We start from the raw sequence: 10,667 nt of genomic DNA, 5'->3' as shown, positions 1-10,667 counted from the left end.
TTGAGCCAGTCATAGTCCTTACTGATACCTCCCCCCACCCCTAGTGACTAGCCTATCCATGGTCATGTGACCTAAGCAGAGCCCATCAAGGTCTTTCAAGAACTGACTTCAAGAAACCTGGAGAGAGCGAGGGCATTTGTTTCTGATGGGGCTGCTAAGCTAGAAGCCTGTGCATCTAGGAATACTAGAGGCTTATCTTTCTCAACGGTTGAGAAAAACTATCTGCATTTGGAGAGAAAAGGATAGGGGACAAAGGGAAGACAGAGATGAGGAGTAGAGTAAGAGTGAGAGCCCTCTTTAGAGATTAGTTCACCTACTCTAAAATTCACCCTTTTGAACTATACAATTCAGTAGTTCTTAGTAGAGTCACAGATTTGTGCAACCATCACCACTGATAACCTGTATAATTCTGTAACATTTTTATCACCCCAAATGAAAACTGTCACCTTTTATAATCACCCTCAATCTCCCCTCCTGGATCCCCAGCCCTTGGAGACCAACAATCTACTTTCTGCCTATTCTGGTTGTTTCATAGAAATGAACTCACACAATATGTAGTCTTTTGTAGCTTGCCTTCTTTCATTTAGGATAATGTTTTCAAAGTTTACCCATGTTTTGGTGTATATCAATACTTCAGTTCTTTCATGGCTGAATAATATTCCATTGTATGGATATGCCACATTCTGTTTCTCCATTCACGAGCTGACATACATTTGGCTTGTTTGGGGGCTTTTATAAATTATGCTTCCATGAATTTTTCATAAAATCTTCCACAACAGTAATAAATTATTTCTGTTAATTTATTAGATTAACAAGAAAACTTGTTAATCTCGGTCTTTCCCATCAGACTCTAAGTCTATGAGTGTAGGAAAGCTAGACAGTGCCTAAATCCTAGCAGGTTTTCAATAATTACATATTTGCTGAGTGAATAAATGAAAGACATAGGAGTATGATCCCTATTTTACAGATAGGAAAGCTGAAGGTCTGAGAGATTAAGTAACTTGTCCAAGTCACATAACTAGTACATCCATCAGAGTTCCTAATTATAAACAACAGAAATCAACTCTGGCTGATTTAAGAAGAAAAACAGTTTATTGGCAGACTATTGGGGAGCTCATAGAATTATAGGAAGACCCAGGCTTAGAAAATGAGATGGAACAAAGGGAGGCAGCCAAGACTAAGGCCAAAATCAGGCCTGAGAAACAGCCTAGTAAGAACACTGCTGAGACCTCCCCTGAGCAGAGTACATTCCCCGTGCACTGCAGTCACCATCACTGTCGCTGGATATCAGACACTACTGCTCTGCTGCTGGCCTCACCAGAATGCCTTTCTCTTAACCCTACTTCTTTGCACCACCAGTTTCTGATTGAAAGCTCATGGACCCAGCTGATTGAATGACTTAGCTGCAAGGGAAGCTGGGAAAGTGAGTATCTTTTAGGCTTCTATAGTGAAGATGGGCTCTGTCTCACCCTGGAACTCTCAGTGGGGAATTCTCTAGGACAGGAAGATTTAGAATTTGATAGAAAAAACATATTAAAAAAAAATTCCAATAGTAGATGGAAAGCTAGGTCTCTCCAAATTGAATACATTGTAGTTGTTTGATAGCTTCTGACAAAATGCCCAGTTCTCTGAACCTTTTGAGTCAGTGAAAAGCTTACTGTGTTATTTCTCATCTACTCCCCACTCTCCAAATGTCAGGTGTCAAAACTTTGACAGGTCATCATGTACTCAAGAGGTCTGTTAATTTCTTATCTATTCTCTACCTTTTATTTTAAAAGCAAATCCTGCCAGAACACAGTGCCCTTTTAAATGTAAACTGAAGCGAGTGGAGTGCCTTGAGAAAAGAAAAAAAAAAACAACAAAACAAAAATACCCAGAAAAACACTTGGGCTTCAGCTTCTGATCTTGCCATGTGATCGGGGAGTTCCCCTGCTGCTTTGACCTTGAGAGGAGTGGCCTGGTGGCTGTGTCTCCCATATGGCTCTTCCCTGGGGTGATGTCCCCAGGACTTTTCATGGATGAACTCCCTATGTCATTTCCTCAACATCACATCAGGGGAAGCCAGCCCCAGACCATCCATCAGGTGTTCATTAAACAGAAATGTGACAAGATCCTAGAGGCTTCAGGCTGAGTGAAGCAGGATTTGATTAGTTGTTCAGTTGCTCAGTCGTGTCTAACTCTTTGTGATCCCATGGACTGCAGTATGCCAGGCTTCCCTGTCCTTCACTATCTCCTGGAGTTTGTTCAAAGTCATGCCCATTTAGTCAGTGATGCCATCCAACCATCTCTTTCTCTGTCACACCCTTCTCCTCATGACCTCAATCTTTTCCAGCATCAAGGTCTTTTCTTATGAGTTGGCCAAACTACTGGAACTTCAGCTTCAGCATCAGTCCTTCCAATGAATATTCAGGGTTGATTTCCTTTAGGATGGACTGGTTTGATCTCCTTGTTGTTTAAGGGACTGTCAAGAGTCTTCTCCAACACCACAGTTCAAAAGCATCAATTCTTTGGTGCTCAGCCTTCTTGGGCTTTGATTAGATCAGTGTAAAAATGTACTCCCTCTCCTCTGCCCTTGGGCACACGGATAATTAAGCCACATAGTTGCTCACAACCACTGTGGAGGTGCCAACCTCCCTGTATTAAAGCCAAGAGACTTCAGCTTTGCCAGACGTAGGGGAAGTACATTCCAGAGAACAAGGCCATTTCTCTTTATCACCTTGTATATTCCAGCTGGGGGTTGGAGCAGGGAGAATTCAGAGAGAGTTTGGTTCACCGTGACCATTTTACAGAAATTAGGCTGGAAGAGGTACAGTGCTTGCTTGAGCTTACATAGCTCAAAAGTGGTAGGGCCAACACAAACTTCAGTTCTCCATCTCTAAAATGGAAGTGATAAAAATTAGAAAATATTTGGGACTCTCCTGGCCATCCAGTGGTTAGGACTCTATGTTTCCATGCCAGGGGGCCCGGGTCTGATCCCTAGGTGAGGAACTAAAATCCCACAAGCCATGCGGTGTGACAAAAAACAAATTAATTGAAAATTAAAATAAATGAAATATTTGCGAATCAGAAATTTGCTATGGCATCAAATCAGAAAATATATGTGGAAGCAGTTTTATACATAAATTTAGCACACCTTGAACAAGTGCTTAATCTCTTTGTACCTCAGTCTCATCACTTGTGAAATGGGAGTAACATCATCAGTCCCAAGTCACCCCCTGGGACACCAAGTGCTAACCACTGGGCTACCAGGGAAGCCCCTGTGCCATCTTTGAGAACATGCAGCCTCAGGGTACTGTCCTGAAGGCTGGACTTGTTTTACACTCTGGCTCTGTTGGGGCCTACAGGCTGGCTGGGTGTCCACAGGCTTCCTTTTTTGGGGGACGTCCATTTCCTTGGTTGTAAAAACAGGGGGGCAGTGGGCTCTTTTCAGTTTTAGTAGGAGGTGTAGATATTGGAACTGAATTTACTCATTTCCTAGAGTAGTTAAGCTTGTGGATTCTAGAATCAGAGTCCTGGGTTCGAGGGCAGTCTTGTGTGACTGGGCAAGTAATTTAACCATGCTGAGCCTCAGCTTTCTATCTGTAAAATGGGGATGAAGAGGGTACTTCTTCAAGGGTTGTTGTGAGGATGGAATTAGACTGTACGTGTGCACTACTTAGCCTGGTATCTGGCACCGCGTGAGCTCCTGGTAAGTACTGGCTATAATATTAAAGTTAGTCGCTCAGTTGTGTCTGACTCTTTGCAGACCTATGGACTGGGGCCTGCTGGGCTGCTCTGTCCATGGGATTTCCCAGGCAAGAGTACTGTAGTGGGTTGCCATTTCCTTCTCCAGATAGTATGAGTAGTAATAATATAATATTAGTAATCACAGCTACTGGAATGGGATTTCTTTTCTGATGTGGACCATTTAAAAAGTCTTTATTGAATTTGATACAATATTATTTGTTTTACGTTTTGTTTTTTTGGCCATGAGTCAGGGATCCCTGACCTGGGATCAAAACTTCACCACCTGCATTGCAAGGCAAAGTCTTAACCACTGGACCGGCAGGGAAGTGCCATGGAAGGGGCTTGTTTCTAAAGCTAACTCTCTAGTATTAGATTCTTTCCTCCACATTCTTAGTCTTTTCCTTTGAAGTCAAGTTCAAAGTTTTGGTTAACCAAGAGTTCCAGTTGATTGAATACTGGTTAATCAAGTTGGCTTCCCTCTCGTTTGGTGGTTTATGCCTATTTATGGATAGAATTTGTAAGGAGCTTGCTGGGCATCACGAGGTGCTTGTCTCAAGCACATTTGTTCTGAGAGAAGGAAATAGGTGTAGGTTCCCACACAGGGAGAACCACCCTGAAACCATGAAGGCAAGCGGCCTCTGAGAGATTCAGGTTAGACAATCTCTTACCAGAAGTAGAAGCAACTTCTTCTGAAAAAGAAAAAATATATCTAATATCATGTTTTGTCTGAGTGCCACAATGAATACATTTTTCTTGGAGATAAATAAAAAAGCAGCAACTGCCCTGTCCACACAAAAGTAATAAATGGCAATAAAATCTCCTTTGAACAGCCACTTCCTAGAAACCTGGACCCAAAAATGTGGGCTCAAAGTCAAGGGGTAGATAGATATTAGATGCGCTGCATGAAAACACAAAGAACGTGGAGAACTGGTTATAGATTTATGACATGTTTATGAAGTTGAATATTTGCTTTTTAAAAGTCTCCTTCCCATGGCTTTGCAGAGAGAGAGGAGGCTCTGGGGAGTGTTTCCACTCAGCCTCCGGGAGAGCGATTTGGGGAAGAGGTAGGGGGAGACAGAGGGGCTGTTTATCTGTTGATGGAAGAGCAAGTGAGCAAGTGAAATTTCTCGAGGCTCCACCCCTTTGCACAGGAAGTCGATTCAAGGGTCTTGGTTTTACTCAGCATCTAGACAAGTGGTCCTTCTGGAAGGGAGGTCCTGTGGGGGTTCTGCCTCCAGCCAGCTCTTGGGCTCCAGGCCATGGCGTGCTTGGCACGGTGGCAGTGGAGCTGTTTGTCTTCCGTGGCACTCACTTCTCGCACAGTTTCTGGTCCGCTCTGCAACCTCTCTGTCCCTTGCATCTTGCTGTCTGGTGACTTCCGTCCCACTGGCCATCTGGCCACTTTCAGCCCCCTCTCCTGGGCCTTCTTTCAGTGGGTTCTCTGTTCTCACCATCCTCCCATTCATCAAGCCCATCACTCTGCTCCAGATCAACCAATTATAGTACCTAACTACTAATAAAACCAGGCACTTTCTTTGCACTCGCTGTGAGGCACTTTACAAATATCTCAAATCCCTACACAACCCCAGAGAGATAGGTATTCTGAGCTCCATTTTTCATGTGGGCAAACTGAAGCTCAGCTTGGTGAGTTAGCTTATTCAAAGGTGCATAGTTAGTTAAGTGGCAGAGCCAGAATTTAATCCCCGACCTTCTTTCTCTTGAAGAACTGGGTCTTTCTAAAACTCCAGTGGTCTTCAACTGATGTGCCCCCATGTGACTTTTCTTGGAACCAAGTCACACGGAAGAATATAAATAAAGGCAGTGCTCCATGGGGAGCGGGGCTGAACACACCTGTTGGAGGTTGACAGCTGTTCGAGTTCATTGCTCAGTAAATTTTATGAATTAATTCATTGGAATTGAGCTCTTCTGGGGTGCATACCTTCTTGTAAGCAAGTTCCTGGGCAACTAACTTGTGAACTGGGGATAATAAACCTCCTGGTAGGTCGTCGTTAGGGTTAGTGGAGTGTCTGGTGCAGGGGAAGCAATGATTGTGGCAGTGATTATGATGACTTCACATGCAATTTTAGTCAAAGTACAAGTCAAGATTATGAGGATTAAATTCTCATTTAATGGATGACCTAGGAGGGTGCTGATTTCTTTAATGACACCAGAACCCAGATGGATCTGATAGCTCTCCTGTCCCATCTACCTGGGGAAAAGTAAGGAGGGCTGGTATTAACAGATGTTTAAACCTGGGAGGGGATGCTCACGGCTGCTCCAATGAACCAACCAGGCACACCACTGGCAGGGAATTTTGAAACGAGACACTTACAATAGCAAAGCAGTTCCACAGGTGCTTTGTAAACCTCTTCAGTTCCCTTGCTCCTTGTGGCAACTCAGAAGGGCTCTAATTCTGGCCTCCGCTGGCTGGCGATGGCTGTTTCTTCTAAAGTCCTCCTCCATGCTGGATTCCCGGCTTCTGGTTACAACTGAGTAATTACTGTATGCATTATTTATTTGACTGCATGGGGTGTTAGTTGCGGCACACGGGCTTCTCTCTGAGGCACGTGGGCTCAGTAGTAGCAGTGTGTATGCCTGTGGAATCTTAGCTGCCGGACCAGGGCCCCTGCATTGTAAGGCAGATTCTCACTCACTGGACCACCAGGGAAGTCCCCAGGTTGCGTTTACAGGAGTGTCTTTTGCTTGGAGCTGAGCCAAGAGCTGGATGGTGGGGAGGGACTCAGGCCAGAAAAGCTGTGCGTGGGATGGGGCTGTGGGAGAAAGGAATGAACTATAGGTTCTCTCAGCTGTCACTCAGAGAAAGAAAGTGGTCCTTTCCCTCTTTCTTCTGCAGCCACGGATTTCCATACGGATGCCCTGCAGGAGCTATGCCTGTCTCTGGTTCCTGCCGGAATGTTTGTTAGCATTCCCAGCAGATGCAGAAAGAAAAGAGAAGTCAAGGGACCAGGAAGGGCCCCTGGTTGCAAGGGGGTTTCCCAGGCAGAGTAAACGACTTGGCAAAGTCTATATGCCTTTGGGCCGAGCTAGGCTGAGAGAGGCCAGGTGTTTGAGGGTCTGTTAGGGCACAGAGAAACTGGAGGGCCTCCTGGGTCCTGCTCATTGGCTTAGTGTCCAAGTGTTGAATAGTTGGGATGCAGGAGATGCTCCAGGGCTCTGGGAAGTTGTGACTTGCCCCAACAGGAATATTTCTTGAGCATATTAGTCAAGGTACTTGGCTGCAAACTCAGATCAGTTTAAGGAAAAAGAAAAGCGCAGAGGGAATGTTTTGGTTCAGGAGCATTGAAAGTCCATGGGTGGCTCTTGGGCTGTGGGCATGACTTGAGGTCCCCTGTGCCTCTCTGTCTCTTCCCCACCCCACCCACCTCGCCCCATTATACATTCTTGCTCATCTCTGCACTGGCTTCAACACCAGGCAGGCTTTTCTCAGCAGTGACGAAGATAGCCATTGGCCCCTCCCAGCTTCCGTTGTCCTCTGAGTCGATTACCTGAGGGGAAAAAAAGCATCATTCCTCAAATTCCAGTCTAGGTACCAGGAAAGACACGATTGACCTGGCTTGGGTCACCTGACCATTTCCTGAAGCAACGCTCCACCTAGGAGCATTCTGATTAGCACTGTTTGAAGCTCAGAGGCTGGGAGCCAGCCCACGTGAACCACCTGGCTGCACATAGGGGAGGGGTATCCTTCAGAGATGCTGGGCAGACAAGAAGGCTTCCCTCCTCCACAGTGGGCACCTCCCCTGCCATCAACACCTTAGTGAGCACCCATGATCCAGTCTGGCCCCAAGGAACTCATCTTTACCCTGGCTCACTTCCCCCCACCCCCCACCACCCCCATCCTACCCACATGGAGGTAATAAGAATGCAAGTTTTAATTAGCATTGAAGAGCTTGTCTCTAGGTGTCTGTGTGTGACTTCAGGGCAAATCATATGTACAGTAATTAACATTTATTGAGCACTTACCATGGGACAGAAAGTTGATTACGTGCTTCATATTTTAACTCCATTGAATCCTCAGAACGGCACTGGGGGATAGATACTGGTGCTCACTTTACAGGAAGGTAAAGGAACTGAAGCTGATCTGCCAGAGAAGTTTAAAAATTTGTCTGAGGCCACTCAGTGTATAAAGAAGGCTGTAGGGTTTCAGAGCCCGTGCTATGATACATGAGGTGGCTGCCTCCCAGATCCAGCTATGCTGTATTCTGCATAGCACTTCACTGCAAGTGTTTACATGATTGTGAGTGATGGCTCAGGGCATCAGGCAGGGCCGCCATGTAAGGCTGTATGGACTATGCACGTCACAACTCAGGAGGGGCCATACATGTTGTCATCTATGTAATTGTAAACCCTGGAGTTGTGCAGTGGACAGCCTGCACAAATATATGTGGCTACTCTGAGGCCTTGGGGCCTGCATAAACCGAGAGCCAGAGGTCACATGGAAATGCCAGGAGCTCAGTTGGGGAGCTATTAAAAACTGTGCTTGGGAGTTGGTGTTGAGATTAGGAATCAGGGAAACAAGCCAAGGTAATGGGAGAAGGAACGCGGAGGACTCTAGCTGGGGCAAACTGGCAGACTCTGATGGATGGTTTCTTTCATTCCCAGACCTAAACTAAGTGACTTTTTAAAAAGGGGGGAGGGGCTAGTTTCATTGCATCATAGAAATATATACGCTAATTGATGAACACTTGGAAAATATAGAAAAGTTTAAGTATGAAAATAGTAGTCCCGCATTATCCACGACCCAGAGAAAACCACTGCTAATATTTTATTGGATTTTGTCTAGGCTTTCCTCTCTCTGTTTCTTGAGGGGTGATTCAGATAGATAAATAAATAGATATAGATGTCTGAAAGTGAAAGTGTCGGTTGCTCAGTCGTGTACAACTCTTTTCGACCCTGCCAGGCTCCTCTGTTCATGGAATTCTTCAGGCAAGAATACTGGAGTGAGTTGCCATTCACTTCTCCAGTGGATCTTCCTGACCCAGGAATTGAACCTGGGTCTTCTGCATTGCAGACAGATTCTTTACCATCTGAGCCACCAGGGAAACTCTGTATATAAACATATACCTATATATTAGTTATCTAGATATCTATAAATAGATATATCTGTATCTGTATGTAGGTAGATATAGATACAGAAATAATATAGACATTGATTTGTACATGGTTGATCATGTTAAGGGCTTCCCTTGTGGCTCAGCTGGTAAAGAATCCGTTTGCAATGCAGGAGACCTGGGTTCAATCCCTGGGTTGGGACGATCCCTTGGAGAAGGGAAAGGCTACCCACTCCAGTATAAAGTACTAGCTCATACTGTTTGCATAGTTTTCCCCAGCTCCTCTAGAAATGGTTTAGATGGGATAGAACTGACTCTTGCTGATCCTGGAACATCTTCAAGGCCCCACCTGACTGCTAACACAAGCTTTGGAGCAATATTTTCAAGAACGAGTGGGCCACAGAATAGAGAGGCCGTTGATAGAACTGATCATTAAGCTGGTGGCTCAGATGGTAAAGAAACTGCCTGCAATGCAGGAGACCAGGCTTCAGTCCCTGGGTTGGGAAGATCATCTGGAGAAGGGAATGGCAACCCACTCCAGTATTCTTGCCTGGGAAATCCCATGGACAGAGGAGCCTGGCAGGCTACAGTCCATGGGGTTGCAAGAGTCGGATATGACAGTAACTTTCACTACACTACACTAATAGAAGTGAAGGAAATAGGAATGGTCATTGGAATGAAGAAGAATATGCCACAGTCAAACCCAGGGGTGCTGAGTGTTCAGGGGTCTCTGGAACCTGTGGGCCAACACTCAGAGTCATGAGCCAGCTAGTACACCAGGGCGCTTGGTGACCCTGCATATCATGAACTGGTCCTGCTGAAAGGGACCTTTGAGGTGATGTGGTCCAGCTTCCCCTCTCCTCATCACCTTCCTGCCCTGACTTGAACACACAGACACATTTTCTGGATGAGGAATCTAAGATCTAGGGAGGTACCCTGCCCTGCTTGAGACCACAGAGTGAGTCAGTGGCAGAATTCAGGGCTCCTGACTGCTTTCCAAGAATCCAGAGCATCTGAAAATTTGGGTTGGGAAAGGTCAGACTTACCCTGGAATAAAGAAGTGTTCCATGGTCAAAGCAGCGCTTTGGTCAAAGGCTGCATACTGTAGTCCTCAGCTTACTAAAGGCTCTGATAAGGTCTGAAGCTAAGAAAACTGTTGAACTTGGTTCAAGTCATTGTTTCCTGAACTTGTGAAGACAAAGAGCTCTTTTCTCATGGGTCATCTAGTCATGTCTTGAGGTACATGCTGGGGGGAAGAGAGGCTGTGTCATACTCACTATGCGGCCTGTCCACTTAGGCCAGCAGAAAGGATATCTGAGGATATAAGAAATGTCACGCTGGGTCAGAGTCATAGTTCTTCCAGCCTGGGAGTGTGCTCTGTGATAGGGCCACCACGAAGAGTGTTGCAAGAGCCCTCTGCTGAGGCCAAGTGTGGAGGCTGGACACTGGATTTTCCTTAATGGCCTGATAGCTCAATAGGATACTGTGGTCCCCAAATAGATTTAAACTTTAGAAAATTTCAAATAGCTCACAGTAAATAAGTTCCATGGGAGCAAATTCTTGTGTGTCTTGTTCTTTTCTGTGTCTCTGATACCTGTGCCGAATATATAGTCAGCATATTCAGCAAGTAAAGACATGCAGAATAAATGGAATTAAATTTCCAATGTCCTTTTTTTAAAGAAAGATTTTTTTTGATGTAGACCACTTTTTAAAAAGCCTTTATTGCATTTGTTACCATATCGCTTCTGTTTTATGTTTTGGCTTATTGGCCTTGAGGCATGTGGGATCTTAGGTCCCTGCACCGCCTGCATTGGAAGACAGAGTCTAAACCACTGGACCTCCTTTTGAGGGCTGCAGAATTCTGTAATCATT

General features: G+C 45.3%; 1 long non-coding RNA gene across 2 annotated transcripts; it reads right to left on the bottom strand.

Moving 5' to 3' along the window:
• Nucleotides 1-1,070: 1,070 nt before the first annotated feature.
• On the bottom strand, nucleotides 1,071-10,095 carry LOC132657213 (uncharacterized). Of its 2 annotated transcripts, XR_009595049.1 has the most exons (3): nucleotides 9,842-10,095; nucleotides 7,708-7,825; nucleotides 1,071-7,232 (listed from the first exon to the last, which is right to left on the bottom strand). It is a non-coding gene; the product is annotated as an uncharacterized LOC132657213 (long non-coding RNA). The 2 variants fall into 2 exon arrangements; XR_009595048.1 differs by lacking the exon at nucleotides 9,842-10,095 and having other exon boundaries at nucleotides 7,708-8,061.
• Nucleotides 10,096-10,667: the final 572 nt, after the last annotated feature.

Source organism: Ovis aries, chromosome 9, assembly GCF_016772045.2.
Source record: "Ovis aries strain OAR_USU_Benz2616 breed Rambouillet chromosome 9, ARS-UI_Ramb_v3.0, whole genome shotgun sequence".
Lineage (NCBI taxonomy): Eukaryota > Metazoa > Chordata > Mammalia > Artiodactyla > Bovidae > Ovis > Ovis aries.
Note: the sequence above shows the minus strand (reverse complement) of the source record. Positions and strands in the feature narration are given on the sequence as shown.